The sequence below is a fragment of the Condylostylus longicornis genome, unplaced genomic scaffold (assembly GCF_029603195.1).
Source record: "Condylostylus longicornis isolate FDR11 unplaced genomic scaffold, ASM2960319v2 ptg000100l, whole genome shotgun sequence".
Classification (NCBI taxonomy): domain Eukaryota; kingdom Metazoa; phylum Arthropoda; class Insecta; order Diptera; family Dolichopodidae; genus Condylostylus; species Condylostylus longicornis.
In genome coordinates this window covers 934,187-948,957 of record NW_026578068.1, presented here as the reverse complement: position 1 = coordinate 948,957, position 14,771 = coordinate 934,187, and positions in this window count along the sequence as shown.

Below are 14,771 nucleotides of genomic sequence, written 5' to 3'. Positions count from 1 at the left end.
GACAAAAATGGAGAGTAGTTGAGTAAAGAAATAAAAAGAAATTGAGCCCGTTTCATTTGCACTAAATTTAAATACAGATTCTTCTTGTAAATTATGAACGTTCATAACATATAGCTTCATGCAAAATCAAAATTATTCTATTTTAATACGAACATTCTCGCACTGCAGAAAAACGTTTGAACTCGTCGATAAACGAATTGAATAAAGTTATGAAGAACGAACCCAAAGATAACAGTATGTATTTGACATGCCATGGTAGTATTTTTAATTATGATATGACATTTATTAAATAACTCCAATTATGCGATGCCAATTTCTCATATATGCTTAAACAAAATTGTACTAATTTTAGTATGATTTTCCCGGTTACTTTATAACTAATTTTGAGTTTACATAATTTTTATTTTTCTCTTTTATATTTGATATTCCCTTAAAATACTAACGATATACGCGGTTATTCTCTTTCACTAATAAAGTTTAGATTTCATTTTCTTGGTAAAGAAGAAGAAATATAGTGAAATGGTAAACTGAAAATAAAAATATTCCAAATGTAAAAGAAATAGAGAAGAAAATCCTTTTTATAAAATAATAAAAATGCATTTTACTATATTCATTTTTTATTCTTTTAAAGGGGCAATTTGTGATCAAAAATTGTAAAGTACATTGGAAAAGTATTCCGAGAGCACGTATTTAAAGTAAAAATTTTTTTGATTTAATTGATAACTTTACATTTAAATTACATCATTTTAAATCCATAATACATAAAAAACTTAAATAAACTTAAATAAAACTTTTATACTATTTGAATTGATTTTTTAAGATCAAATTTAAGATAATGGTGTTTTTTAAATTTTATATTCATGAGATTTTTATATTCATTGATTTATATATAGTATTAAATTCCATAATCTTGTAATTAATTGTTAGGGAAATAATAAAGTTCCATTGAATCAATTGAAAAATTGAGCACCTCTACATAAAACTCCATTGAAAAAATAGAAAATGTATTTTAGGTAATTTAAATGAAATTAATTTGGAATAAATTAAGGCAGACCCTATTCAATTATTAAACGTCCAATAAATTAGAAAACTGTTAAAATTAAACGGTATTAATTTTAAAAATTATTATAAAAGTTCAATTTCAAACAAACAAAATTGAAAAATAGGTATGTATAAATTCGGAAAAAAATAATTTTCCAGCAATAGAAAATAAAATTTCTATATATACTTTCAAAGTCCACACGCAAAAACAATTAAGAAATTTTAACGTCCAATCAATTTTTTTCAGCTTTTATAAATTGAAAACCCTTCAAATGAATGGTAGAAATGTAAAAGTCCCTTTCAAAATTAAATGTTATGAACCTGATTTATTTATAATACAGACACGTTACTCAGTTAGAAAAATTTTATGAAATATTAATGAAATTTATTGCTAATGATAATTAAATGAACTGGTATTTAATTGTCAATCTTCATACCTTTACATTCTTACATAAATAAGTATAATTGCGACTGAAAATTGCTATTAATAGAATTTAATAAATAATTTTCAAAATAAAAATTATTTATTAAATTCTCCATTTCTGTACGCATATGTCATTTAAATATCATTGTGTGTTCCTAAAATAAATAAAACATTATTTTGATATATTACCGCAATTTATCGCTGTAACCATCAACATTAATTTATTAAGTACCTAAAATCTTCCTATCAACACAATATATGTACATATACGAAACAAAATATCTAAATCTATCATAAAAATTAAATGCTTCTTTTTAGTATATAGAAACACATATAGAAGCAATTGAAAAAAATCTTTATGTTTTTTTTTAATAAAAATAAACTTGACAATTTAACTTTTCGTGATCGCCCAAAATGACAAAGAAGTGAGAAAAAATTTTAAAATAAAAATTGCTCTATTCTTTTTATAAAAGTCACTTACGCGCGATCTACTTATAAGAACCTACATACTTATGTATAGAAAATAAAAGAATAAAAAAAAAGAATTCATAAACATTATAAAATGAAAACTTTTACCCCATCCAAATGACGAACATACACAAATATACAATTTTACATATGCTTCATTCTTAAACGATTCAGTCGACGGCATTATTATGTCATTTGTATTCATATTTAAAAACAACAACAAAAAAAATTCCAGTTATATTGTTGTTCTACCACTTTCTAACGCTATTATTCTCATTCAGCCGCCAGTTTATTAATATTTTTAACCACTTTTCTTAAATTTTTTTATTTTTTTTTATATTATTTGTTTTATGTTTTCCTTTTTTTTATTTTTTTGAAGAATAAAACAAAAAATGTAGGAAACATTTTATTTTTTTTTCTTTCTCACTCACTCCTTTTCTTTTCCTATATTTTTTATATACCCTGATCCTTGTCATGTTTTTTCATTTATATATGAATTTTTTCTTGTTTTTTTTTTTTGTTTTTCATACTTTAAAAAAAAACAGTTAAATTGGAAACGAAAAAGAAAAAAAAAAACATTCTCTAACGATGATGTTGATGATAACGGTAATGGTAAATTTATATTTGTATTTATAACATGAATTTTGCATCTCATATCCCACATATACAAATATACATGCACACATATACGAATACATATTGAATTTACATAAACATAATATAAAATATATGAAAAACCTATTCCTGCAAAAAGATGGTAAGCCATAAAAATTCATGGTTTAATGTACTTAAACATAAGTATATATACATGAATATATAGGTACATACATATATACTTTTTTTTTTATTTAAATTGAAATAAAAATTGTCTATCGTAAAAGAAGTAGCCTGATTCATTATTTTATAGAAAAAGTTGTTTAATTTTTAATATCAACTTTTACTGAAAATTTTCAATTTCATTTTTTAATATTTATGATTCATATTTTATACAGTTAACAAAAAAAAAAAAAAATAAATTTCACAAATTTTAGTTTTTATTAAAATATTTTTTAATATATTAATTTAAATACATAAGATCTGCAATACTAAATAAATAATGTGTATCAAAATAAATTTTATTGAATTCTCTTATGCCTCTTTTTAGTATTTTTGCAACCCTATAATGTTTTGTATTAAAAATCTTTTATAATAATCAAAAACAATTCCTCATAGCAAGTTAAAATATTCTTTAATGACAATTCGATATTCAAATAATGAATGAATTTATCTGCGAAAATATATATATATATATATTTTAAATATAACATTTTTATATACACATTTGCATATAGATATATAAAGATATTCATTTTTGATGAAGAAATTAATAGAGAACAAATAAAAAATTTAATCAAAAAATTGCATACTTTTAGGTAAGTATATTAATTAAAATCAATATTTCCTTAGAAAAATAAACTTTTTGTACACTGAATTGAAGCCTACAATTTAAAAAAAATTCAACAAATAACTACACTACTTTACAAATTCAAGTAAAAGAAATTCTTCAAATTGAAGGCGGCATTCAATATGACAATTTAATAAAAATGGTATGTTATTAAAAGTATATGCAATAAAATCGTCTTGTTTAATAAGATATATTGAAATTAGAATAACGATATACAATAATAATTTTATGAAATTCATTTAAGAAGAACAGTAGATTCTGTCTTTGAAAATTTCTACTCTAGACGGACAATTTTAATTTTAAACAGACTTAAACACTCTATCAATATATTTTAAAACAATAAACAATGCATTTTAAAAAATCTAGGAAACTGGATCACAAAATGAAATGAAAACAAAACAAAATAAATAGTACAAAAACCAAAAAAGTAATAAAATTTTCTAACAGTACATAAACATAGCAAGAATGTTTTGTATTTTGTTTAAATCCACGATGAAAAATTGCTCAAATTGTTTGTTTTTTGAATTTTTTTTTTCACTATATTAGTTTATTTGTTGTTTTTTTTTTACAATTTTTGTTTTATTTCAAATTTGTGTTTTATAAAAATATTGAATTAGATTTTAATGTTTAAAAATCATTAACGATAGAATTTGCAGGTTTAATTATTATCATTCAACATTTTATTTTTTTTTATTTTTTGTTTATTTCTAACTTTTTTATTATAAATATAATAAAAAATAAATATATATGTACGAGTATTTATACATATAACAACTATTATTCTATTTATTAAAATAAATAACTCATTTGTCAACAGACAGGATAGAAATTCAGGACATGCATTGCTTAATTATTTTCATATCCCCTTGTTTTTTTTATAAATAAAAACATACAAAATTTCCTGCGAATTTTATTAATTACAATAACTTATATAATTATATAAAAGAAATAGTATATATGTATATATGTAGTTTGATATTATGCGGTTTGGGATGTGAACCAAAAAAATATAATTGCCTTCTATATAATGATTATTAAATTTTTATTAATATTTTATTGTGAATAATTTAAAAAAAATTATTAAAATCTAAAATTAATGAATTTATTAAAAAAATAAAGTTGCATTTTTAAGTTTAACAAAGTGATAATAATTTGTTAAATTTAATTTTTAAGGCTTTGACTTTATTAAGGACATTCATAAATCTTGTAGAATACGTGTGTAGTCTTACATTAGTATAAGCCGTAAGATATGGGAAAATCATACAAATTAAAAACACATTTTTTAAAAATTTAAATTGAGCATTTAAAATTGTTTTCTTAAATTAAATTTAATTTGTTGCGGAACACGCCATTTTTAGCTCTTTTCCAAAAAATTTTTGAAAAAAAGTGCTTATTAAAAGCCCGTGTGTCTGTTTACACAATTTCTACACCCTTGAAGATAGAAAGCTGAAATTTAATACGTACATAGATCTTTACTAGAAACTTATTTCCGTAGAATAAAATGTTTACCTATCTCCTCCCCTCTAGAAGTTATACCCCCCCAAAACTCTAAAAATACCATTTTTTAACTATTTAGTACAGTGAAACCATAGGCATTTTTCAAATTTTGCAAACGCAGACAGACGGTGGCTTGCGCGGTATACTATGGTTAAACTTTAGAAAAACAAAATGGCCGTTCAAATTTACCGTTATCTAAACTCCGTTTTTTGCAAATTTTTGATGTCGTTTTTCTTCTAGCTTTTAGACATTAAGAAATAGTTCATTTTGCTAGAAGAAAATTCTTTTCCATCTCCACCCCCTCTCAAGTTATCGCCTCTTGAAATTTGTAAAATTTGAATTTTTGATACCTTATATTTCCGAAACGCAAGCTTTTTCAAATTTCTATAAACACAAAAAGCTAACGGTAAATTCCATGACATTAATAAATATAATTATTTTTCTTAACTCACACAATTAACCCTTAAAATCGAGCATTATGTTAACCCCACTTTATATTAATTTTTTCTTTATTTCAAAGACTGCATGTATGCATCATCCTAAATATATGCAATCCTAGAAATAGTTTTGTATATGAATGAAAATAATTTTAATAGTGTGATAGGTATACATAGACTGTATTTAAAAGCAGAATTTTCACTTGTTGAAGGGAAAAGTGCTACAATATAAACCATTGGTTTGACCCAACTTTATTTTTTTTAATTTTAACTTCTCATATTCCGTATGAATTGTTAGGCTTCTTCTTGCAGCATAAATCATTCTACTTCTAATTGATTTGTTGTTAATTTTTAATAAGTTTTCTGTTTATTATTATACGGCCAAAAAAAATTAAAGAAATTATTCTAGCATCCTCTATAACCTTTCAATAACAGAACAATAAAATAATCAGTTGAATATTAAATAATTTTGTCCAAGAAAAAATATATAGACTGTATATGTACATATATATATTTACAACAAATTAATTTCTGAAATAAAAAACATGTTGAACTATTAAAATTGATTTAAATTTTTAATCAGGTTTATTCAGAAAATGTCAGCGTCTAATATTTTAATTAACATAAAACAAATCTATATTAGCTATTTCAATTGAACAAAATTTTATGACAATTTATTATTTTTGCTAATATTTGTCCAATTTTAAAGGATATATTAAAATTGTTTTATTAAGTATTTGGGCAAATATGGTTTTATTTCAAAATTATTTTATTTTATTATAGTATGCCTATTTATATGTGTCCATTTTTTAATAAATTCAACTATACAATACAAGTGTCATAAATATATCAAAAATTATACTTTGTGTTTAATATATCATTAGCATAAAATTCATATTCGTATATAAAATTGTCATATTTGTATGTATGTTAATATTTGTAAACGTACCGAAAATAATTTTAATAATCATGCATTTTATAAATTGTCGATCAAACACCTTTTATCTACCTACATATACATATTATATTTCAATAATTTTCACATATTCGTACTTATATAAAAAATTAAAAGCAGAAAATTACTAACAATTTCGAGGACTATCATTATATACAAGTGAATTACTGAATTGCTTACATGACATTAAAACAATAAAATGATGGTTTATTCAAGTGTTCCTTTATTAATTTTTTTTTTGTTTTACAAATATCTTGACATGAAATATGTTTCACATTATAAAATTGATAATTTCCACTTTAAAACATTTTATTCGTGTCAAGATAAATAGTCTGAAATAATCGATCAAATAAAAATATAATCGCCTTTCAAAATGTCATTTCGTATAATTAAATTTTAAAACTAACTAATATCATAACCGCATTACACATATATACATGTACATAAACGAATATTAATAATGTTTAATAACGCAAATATGAAGGACTATTAACTCCATAGCACTTGTATACTTATACATGTGTTATAAACATAAGTATTATGTAAGTACGTATACGCGTTTCCGTGAATTTTAATATCGACAAAAATATTAATCTTTATTGACATAAATTTTCATAATAATGACATCAATTATGAAATTGTGTAATAATATTCAAAGATAAAATTAATTTTTATATCCATACAAATAGGATTTTGGTTAACTAAAAAAAAATATGATTTTAGTTTTATGCTTCCATTTATAATACTGTAAAAAAATATAAAATTAGTATTAAATTATAATCAAAATATAGAATTTAGTTAATATACTTGCCTAAAAGTATGCAATTTTTTTTTTAGTTTTATCCAATAATTTTGGCAAATAATTTTTATCCAATAATTTTGAATTTGTTAATATAAGAGACCTTTTAAGTGATTTGTTGTAAATAATATAACAAAATTTCTTTTAAAGCCTAAACTACTTGACCATTTAATTTAGCAATCAAAAATGAAAATATTCTCCTTTCTCATTCAAGCAGTAAATAATTCATAAGTAAATAACATAGTGTTATTAGAAAAAAATTATAATTGAAATTAAAATGTTTAATTACTGCGGAATTTACATTGTTCTCTATAAAAAATATGCCCAGCACTCTCTATAATAATCTACTCTCATTTAAAATGTAATTAACTTTCATCTTGATAACAAACCTTTAAAAATTCTTAAAATAAATTAGAAGAAATATTTATATTAAATGGTCTGCCCCAAATAAAAACTTTTTTTTTTGTTATTTTATTTAAAAATTATGGTAACCACAATATATTATGTGTGCCACGATAAATATGTACCAAATATTATACAATATATTATGTAACATATATATATACATTAATTTTTTAAGGCACTCTCACTTGTATATCAGATCTTTCAAAATATATTTTCTTTTTTCTCTTTTGTATTTTATAAACCATAAAACTTCATAAGGAAGTTAAAAAAAAAATTAACAAAAAAAAAAACAATGAGTGGAAAAAAAACAAAAATACAAGATGTACCCAACGTAAGTAAATAACACCTATTTTATACCTATAAAATTACAATTACATTGGAACAATGTAAAAAGTATTTTAATAGTTTTTGTTTCCAGTATCATTAAGATGTGTAAAAGAACAGGTCACTGAATAATTTTATATTGAAGAACAGTGAATCTATAGAGTATGCTCTAAACATTTCTTAAAACACCCTCTTCAAACAAACGTAATAAAATTCTAATGAATTTTTGCTGAATCATTCTTCTTTTCCAACAGTGCCAATGTTCAAAATTCAATGCTCATATAGGTATGTATGTACTATATCATTGGTATATTAAAGGGGAGAATGAATATCAGTATGTGATGTAAAAACAAAAACTATTGTCAACTTGTGTATCAAAAAATCAATTTTGACAAACACCAAATTTTCACATCATTAACCTTTGACCTTTGATTGAAAATTTCCTTCAAGAAAAATCTTGTATATTTTTAAAATTACGTTATTGCCCAATTAATTTCATTATTTTTCGTTATTTTGTAAAGCGTTTATGCTGCATAAGAAAATAAAAAACAAACCCAAGCAGTCTATTCTACGAGTATTTTGCACAATTTTTAATTTTTTACTAGCTATCGATTTTATAGCTGAATTAAAATTAATCAAAGTACGACTAAATAATATTTAATCACATATACTTTACTGACACACCTTGTATAAATTAAAAAATTTACATTTTTTTTGTTTTATAAAATTCATGTGGAAAAAATTTCAGAATTGCATAAGTTAAAAGCTACTTTGTTTCTTAAAGTAATTGTTAGAAAAATACAAAAAAAAAATTCAAAAAACGTACATGACTTAAAAATTTTTTTTTGTTTTTTTAAATTCATTAGTTATACACACATACGAAGGCTATAGTCTTACAGGATATACAAATATTATTCTTATTTTTTATAGTAATAGAAAAGAAACAGTTTAAAAAAAAAGAAAAAGTATTTCCAACTTTTAGTTTTACATTTTTTTCGCTCTAAAACAATTCTGAATAAGGTTACTACCATATTCGTTCAGCTTTTTAACTATTTTATAGTAGGTTTATGCAAAAAGAATGACTTGACTATATTGCACTTCAAACCTTAAGGGCTTTTATTCTTTTAATGGCTTGGTTTTTATTTTATTTAATTTTTTTTTTTTTTGGTATTATAAAAATTTTGAAATTTTATGAATGAGTTCTGGTTAATATTATAGTTGTTAATAAAAAAGCTAAAAAAAAAAGTCTGTATAACAATTACGTACATTAGGTACACTTTGAAAATTTTAAATATCCTTTAACATACTTTCAAAAATTCTAGTGTAATCATACATGCATAAAGAAAGCAAAAACAAAAAAAAATTATAAAAAAAAAACATTTTTTTCATGAAATTTTATAAGAAGTTGAAAATTATGGTTTTCCTTTGAAAAATTTTTATTAAATTTAATAAGTCAAAAGCTCCTTTTTTCCTATTTTTAATTTATCGAAATTTTCATAATTTTTGTTTATTAATTTTAAAAAAAAATTAAGCACACCTTAAAATATTTTAAATCAAACTTGTAGAAACTAATAAATTTTTTCGAATTAAGGATAACGTATGATGTTTAATAAAATTGATGTAAATTGATGAAGATTTAAAACTCAAGATTTGACTACTGTTGTTTACGTGATTGAATAAAATATGAATGACTCATTCAACCTTTTAACAATCATTTTTATTTTGATTTTCTATTAAAACTTCAAAGAATAACTACAAAACATAAGTTCGTACGGGTATAATAAGAAATTTACAAATATTTACTATAAAGAGGCATAGGGTTTTCATAAAATTTATAAAAATTAATATTAAGTCTTTCTTAAAACAAAAACTTGGAATCTATTTTTCCGAGTAATTCCGAGGTACACATGTATCATTATTAAATGTACCCAACTGTTTCATTTGAAAAGATTCTTGAAAGAAAACTTGCCGATAAACTACACTAATTTATTGACATGATTGAAAATGGTTAACTACTAAAATTTGGACATGACTTTTGAAAAAAATTCTTCAAAACCACAGACTTTAATTTATTAAAATTTTCCGAATTTTCCTCCATAATTTCTGTTTCTTACCACACTAATATTGCAATAATGCATAAATCCAATAATTTAATGCATAAATCCATAATTTTATAATAACTTTCTAATAATAAACAAATTATCATATAGAATTATTGTTATAGAAATAAGTTAACTTATTGCAGAAATACTAAAAATACTCAAAAAGTAATATTTGTAAAATGTTCCACTTTTAATATTTGGTTTTGAAGTTATTACTCCTATTCTATCAGCTACTAGTTATACATACATACGAGTACTATATATGAATCACATAAAAATTATCAATAATTTTAAATTTATTATAGTTCAAAAATAAAACTTTTACTTTCAATATAAGTTTAAAACTTTATACTTTTAAGTAATTTGATAACTTTTCCCTAGTAAGTTTTCTTAAAAAAAAAAGAAAACAAAAAATTTTTTCAAAAAATTTAATAATCTGCTTTGAACGTTAAACTGAATTTAATATTTCTTTTATATGTATAGTAATATTTTATTTTAAAATAAAATTATTTTCTACATAATGGAACTCTTTTTTATATAATATTATATTATTGCTCTACATTAGATTTTAAGTACAGAATCAAATTCTATTGTATTCGAAACCTATTTATATAGCATTAAATTTTTTTATTCTTAAATTTTGACCTGAAAAAATGAATTGTTTGTATGAAATTTTTGGATTTCCACCAAATGTTGAGGAAAAATTTTGTAATACTGTAAGAAAAATTAAATAATTCTGTTAATATAAATTTGAAGAAAATAACGTTGATTATAAGACTTCAATTAAAAATATCTTTAATTTAAAAATTAAAATTTAACATACGTCTAATTCTGTAATGAAAATGCAATTCCTACTCGACAATATACAATTGTTAAGCGTAAAAAGCTAATCGAATTGATGATAGCACTATTTAAATTTAAAAAAGTGATTTAAGCTGTTTTTGAGACTAACTAAATTTCCTCTAAAATGAAATCAATAAATGAACTTTCTGGAAAAATTGGTTGGAGTATGAAAGCTTTATAGCCAAAATAATGTTATAGAAAAATTTTCTATAAAATTTTTCTTGATATTAACATTGAAAATTCATTATTCTCGGAAATAATATAGTATAAAAAAAATGTTATTTAAATTATGTACGCGATGAACCATAATTTATTGTTATAACACTCAAAAATTTTTGATTACTAAGTGATTTTCACATAACATTATAGTTGTTTTCAAATCGATAAGTTTACTATGTGAAAATTATCAAAGCAAATTTATTATTCTATATTATTCTATATGAAAAGTTTCAATTCTTAAAAACCGCTTTTATAATAAGCGGTTTTTATACATTACATAAGCATTATAAGAGAAGTTTTCGAGAATTAACCTTATAAAAGAATAATTTATTTGTGTTTTTAAAGGTTTATCTTCCATATTATGTTTAAAAAGTCCATCCCAAAAAGGTCTTTAAACTTTCAACTAAAATGTATGTATTATCATAAATGAATGTATATATACTCATACATATATATTATTAATTAAAATATATTTACTTTTGTGTAATAATCATATATACATACATTATACATATATGCACAAGTATGTGCATGGAAAATTTTGTACCTTAATATTTAAGTAAACAAGATTTTATTATTAGGAAGAATCCTTTATTACATATACACACACATATTCATAATGTAAATATAATGGTTGGTTGGTTGGTTAGAGTGGCCGGTGCGACCCGACTGGCCAACACCCCAATTAGCACTGACGTGCCGTTTTGCTACCACCGCCTCGTGAAACCCGGTTGTCAAAGTACGTTGGTCCAGGGCCAGCGATCAGAGCCACCCCGTTCTTTTAAGGAACTTATTTACGTCCCCGATACTTTTACTAGAAATGCTCCCCAGTTCCATTATGTCCGTTTCCCCAAATGACAACAACCTGGCCCTTTGAAGAGCCGGACACTCGCAGAGATAGTGAAAAAGCGTCTCTTTTTTGTCTATCTCCCGACAACTGCGGCATGACGTATTAAAGGGAATTCCCAGCCTAGCTGCATGATCCCCCACAGGCCAATGCCCCGTGTACACAGCCACTAACTTAGCTATGTCCGGTCGAGGCATCGCCAGGAGGCTCATTGATTTCTTATGGTCGTATTTCGGCCACGTCTTCCTAGCCGTTGCACATGTGCTCAGGCCCCTCCACCTGCGGTCCGCACATGCCACTTGGAAGCGGTATATATCAGTTTTGATGGTGTTTATAGGGACAAGAACTCGCTCGGCCCTGGAGCCGTCCAATGCCGACCCACATCTGGCCAGCTCGTCTGCCCGCTCGTTTCCTGGTATGTTCCTATGTCCCGGAACCCAGAGTAAGGTGATACTATGATGACTGCACAATCTCGTCAGCTCATCGTAGCAAAGCCCTACCAACTTTGAGAATATTTTTGGCGAATTTAGAGCCAGAATCGCAGCCCGACTATCCGTCACAATTGCGACCTCCCGGGCCACAACCAAATCCCTTCCCAGGATTTCGCATGCCTTCCATATGGCGAATACTTCCGCCTGGAACACGCTTGATCCGTTGGGAAGGCGATATGACTCCGATATGTTCTGAGTCCCTGAAAATACTCCAGCACCGACCCCATTCCTATCCTTGGAACCGTCAGTGAAGAGAGCAACATCAAAGCCTTGCAGTGGAAGATTTCTTTTCCACTGCCCGCGAGACGGAAGCTCAACCCGAAACTTCTTGTCAAGCTCAAGTCTAGGGATGCAATAGTCTGTAGCATCCGCAACCACTCCGTCCGGTAGTGACTGAAGGACATTGCCGTGGCCATACGGCCTTTCGTGCCAGCACTCAGCTTCTCTGAGTCTAACGGCGCTTGCCGCGGCCAGATTCTTAATATGGATGTCTGGTGGAAGCAAATGGAGGAGTACATCCATAGCGTCCGTGGGCGTCGATCTCAATGCCCCCGTAATGCTTATGCATGCAGCCCTCTGTACCCTACCGATCTTGGTACAGTTGTAAGCTTTCCCCAACGCCGGCCACCACACGAGTGAACCGTAAGTTAATATAGGTCGTACAATGGCCGTGTATAGCCATAAAACCATTCTAGGTTTCAGCCCCCACCTCCTGCCGACCATCTTTTTGCAGGTGTAAAGTGCCGTACAGGCCCTGTTCACCCTCTCTTGCACGTTAAGCTTCCAGTTAAGTTTAGAGTCGAGTATGACTCCCAAATACTTAACTGCCGGACTCAAACTGAGCCGCAAACCACCCAATCGGGGCAGTCCAAAGCTCGGGATTTTTGTCTTAGTCGTAAAAAGTACAAGTTCCGTCTTGGCTGGGTTCACTCCAAGGCCACATCTTTTAGCCCAAGAGCTCACCACATTTAGAGATCCTTCCAAAACCCCACTGATTGTTGGAAGGTCAAAGCCGGAAACCAGGATTACTAGGTCGTCAGCGTATGCCACTGCCTTCACTCGCCTTTCTTCAAGTTGCAGTAGAACCTCATTCATAACAACAAGCCACAAAAGTGGCGAAATCACCCCACCTTGGGGCGTTCCCCTACTAATGTACCTTGCGACACTACTATCACCAAGATCCGAATACAGGATCCTGGTCCGCAGCATGGATAATATCCAGCGTACCAAAGCATCTTCCAACCCCAACTGAGTCAGAGAATTTTCTATGGCCCACGAACCAATATTGTTGAAAGCCCCTTCCACGTCTAGAAAGGCCGCCAACGTGTATTGCTTATAATGGATAGATTGTTCGATAGTCCTCACTACCTCGTGTAGTGCGGTGTCTGTGGACCTTCCCCCGCAATATGCATGCTGGGAAGGCGAAAGTCGAACTTCCTTCATTCTGTTCCTGAGCCCTAGCTCCAGAACGCGCTCCAGCGCTTTTAGAACGAAGGAAGTCAAACTAATTGGTCGAAAATCTTTGGCGCCCTCATGGCCCCTTCTTCCCGGTTTGGGAATGAAAACAACTTTTACACGTCTCCACGACTTGGGCACGTATCCAAGGATAAGACAACTTCTAAAAACTTTTAGAAGCCACGGAACTATTAGTTCCTTCGTCTTCTGTAACATAGCTGGAAATATCTCATCTATCCCCGCCGTTTTGTATGGAGAGAAGTTATCTATCGCCCAGCTAACCTTCTCCACCGTTATAATAGCTTCAACCATTTCACTCGACACAGGCTGCCCCGGAAGGGAATCCAACTGGATAGCCTCCCGAGCCGACCCGGTATTACCCGGGAAATGCGTGTCCACTAGTAAATTGAGAGTTTCCATAGATGTTTTTGTCCATGTCCCACCCTCATCCTTCAGAAAAGAAGGACTGGTATGGTCCTTGGAAAGCACTCTGCTCAATCTGGCAGAATCCCTGGTACATTCTACAGTTCCGCAAAAATCCCTCCAACCCTGGCTTTTTGCGGAACGGATAGCCCTTTTATACTCTCTCAGGCACTCCTTATAAGGTTGCCAGAACCCATTCTTGTAGCAGATATTGAAGACATCCCTGGTAATCTTCCGGAGATTACTCAAATCTTCGTTCCACCACGGGGGATACTTTTTTTTTGAATATTTCAAAGGACAGGATGCTCTGAAAGCCACGCCCATGACTTTCTCAAATCTACTGATTTGCGCATCAAGTTCTTCGACTTCCTTAATATAGTTGTTAATATCGGGCATGACCATGAGCTTGGCCCGCACGATGGCTCTGAATTTAACCCAATCTGTTCTTTTAGGGTTCCTAAAAGGCTTGGGATTCCCAACTTCGAATCCCACCGTGAAGACTATCCAGGCATGGTCAGAATACGACCTTTTGCTAGATACCCTCCAGTCCTCGATTATACAGTTGTTAGTTTTGAGTGTTATATCTATCACATCTTC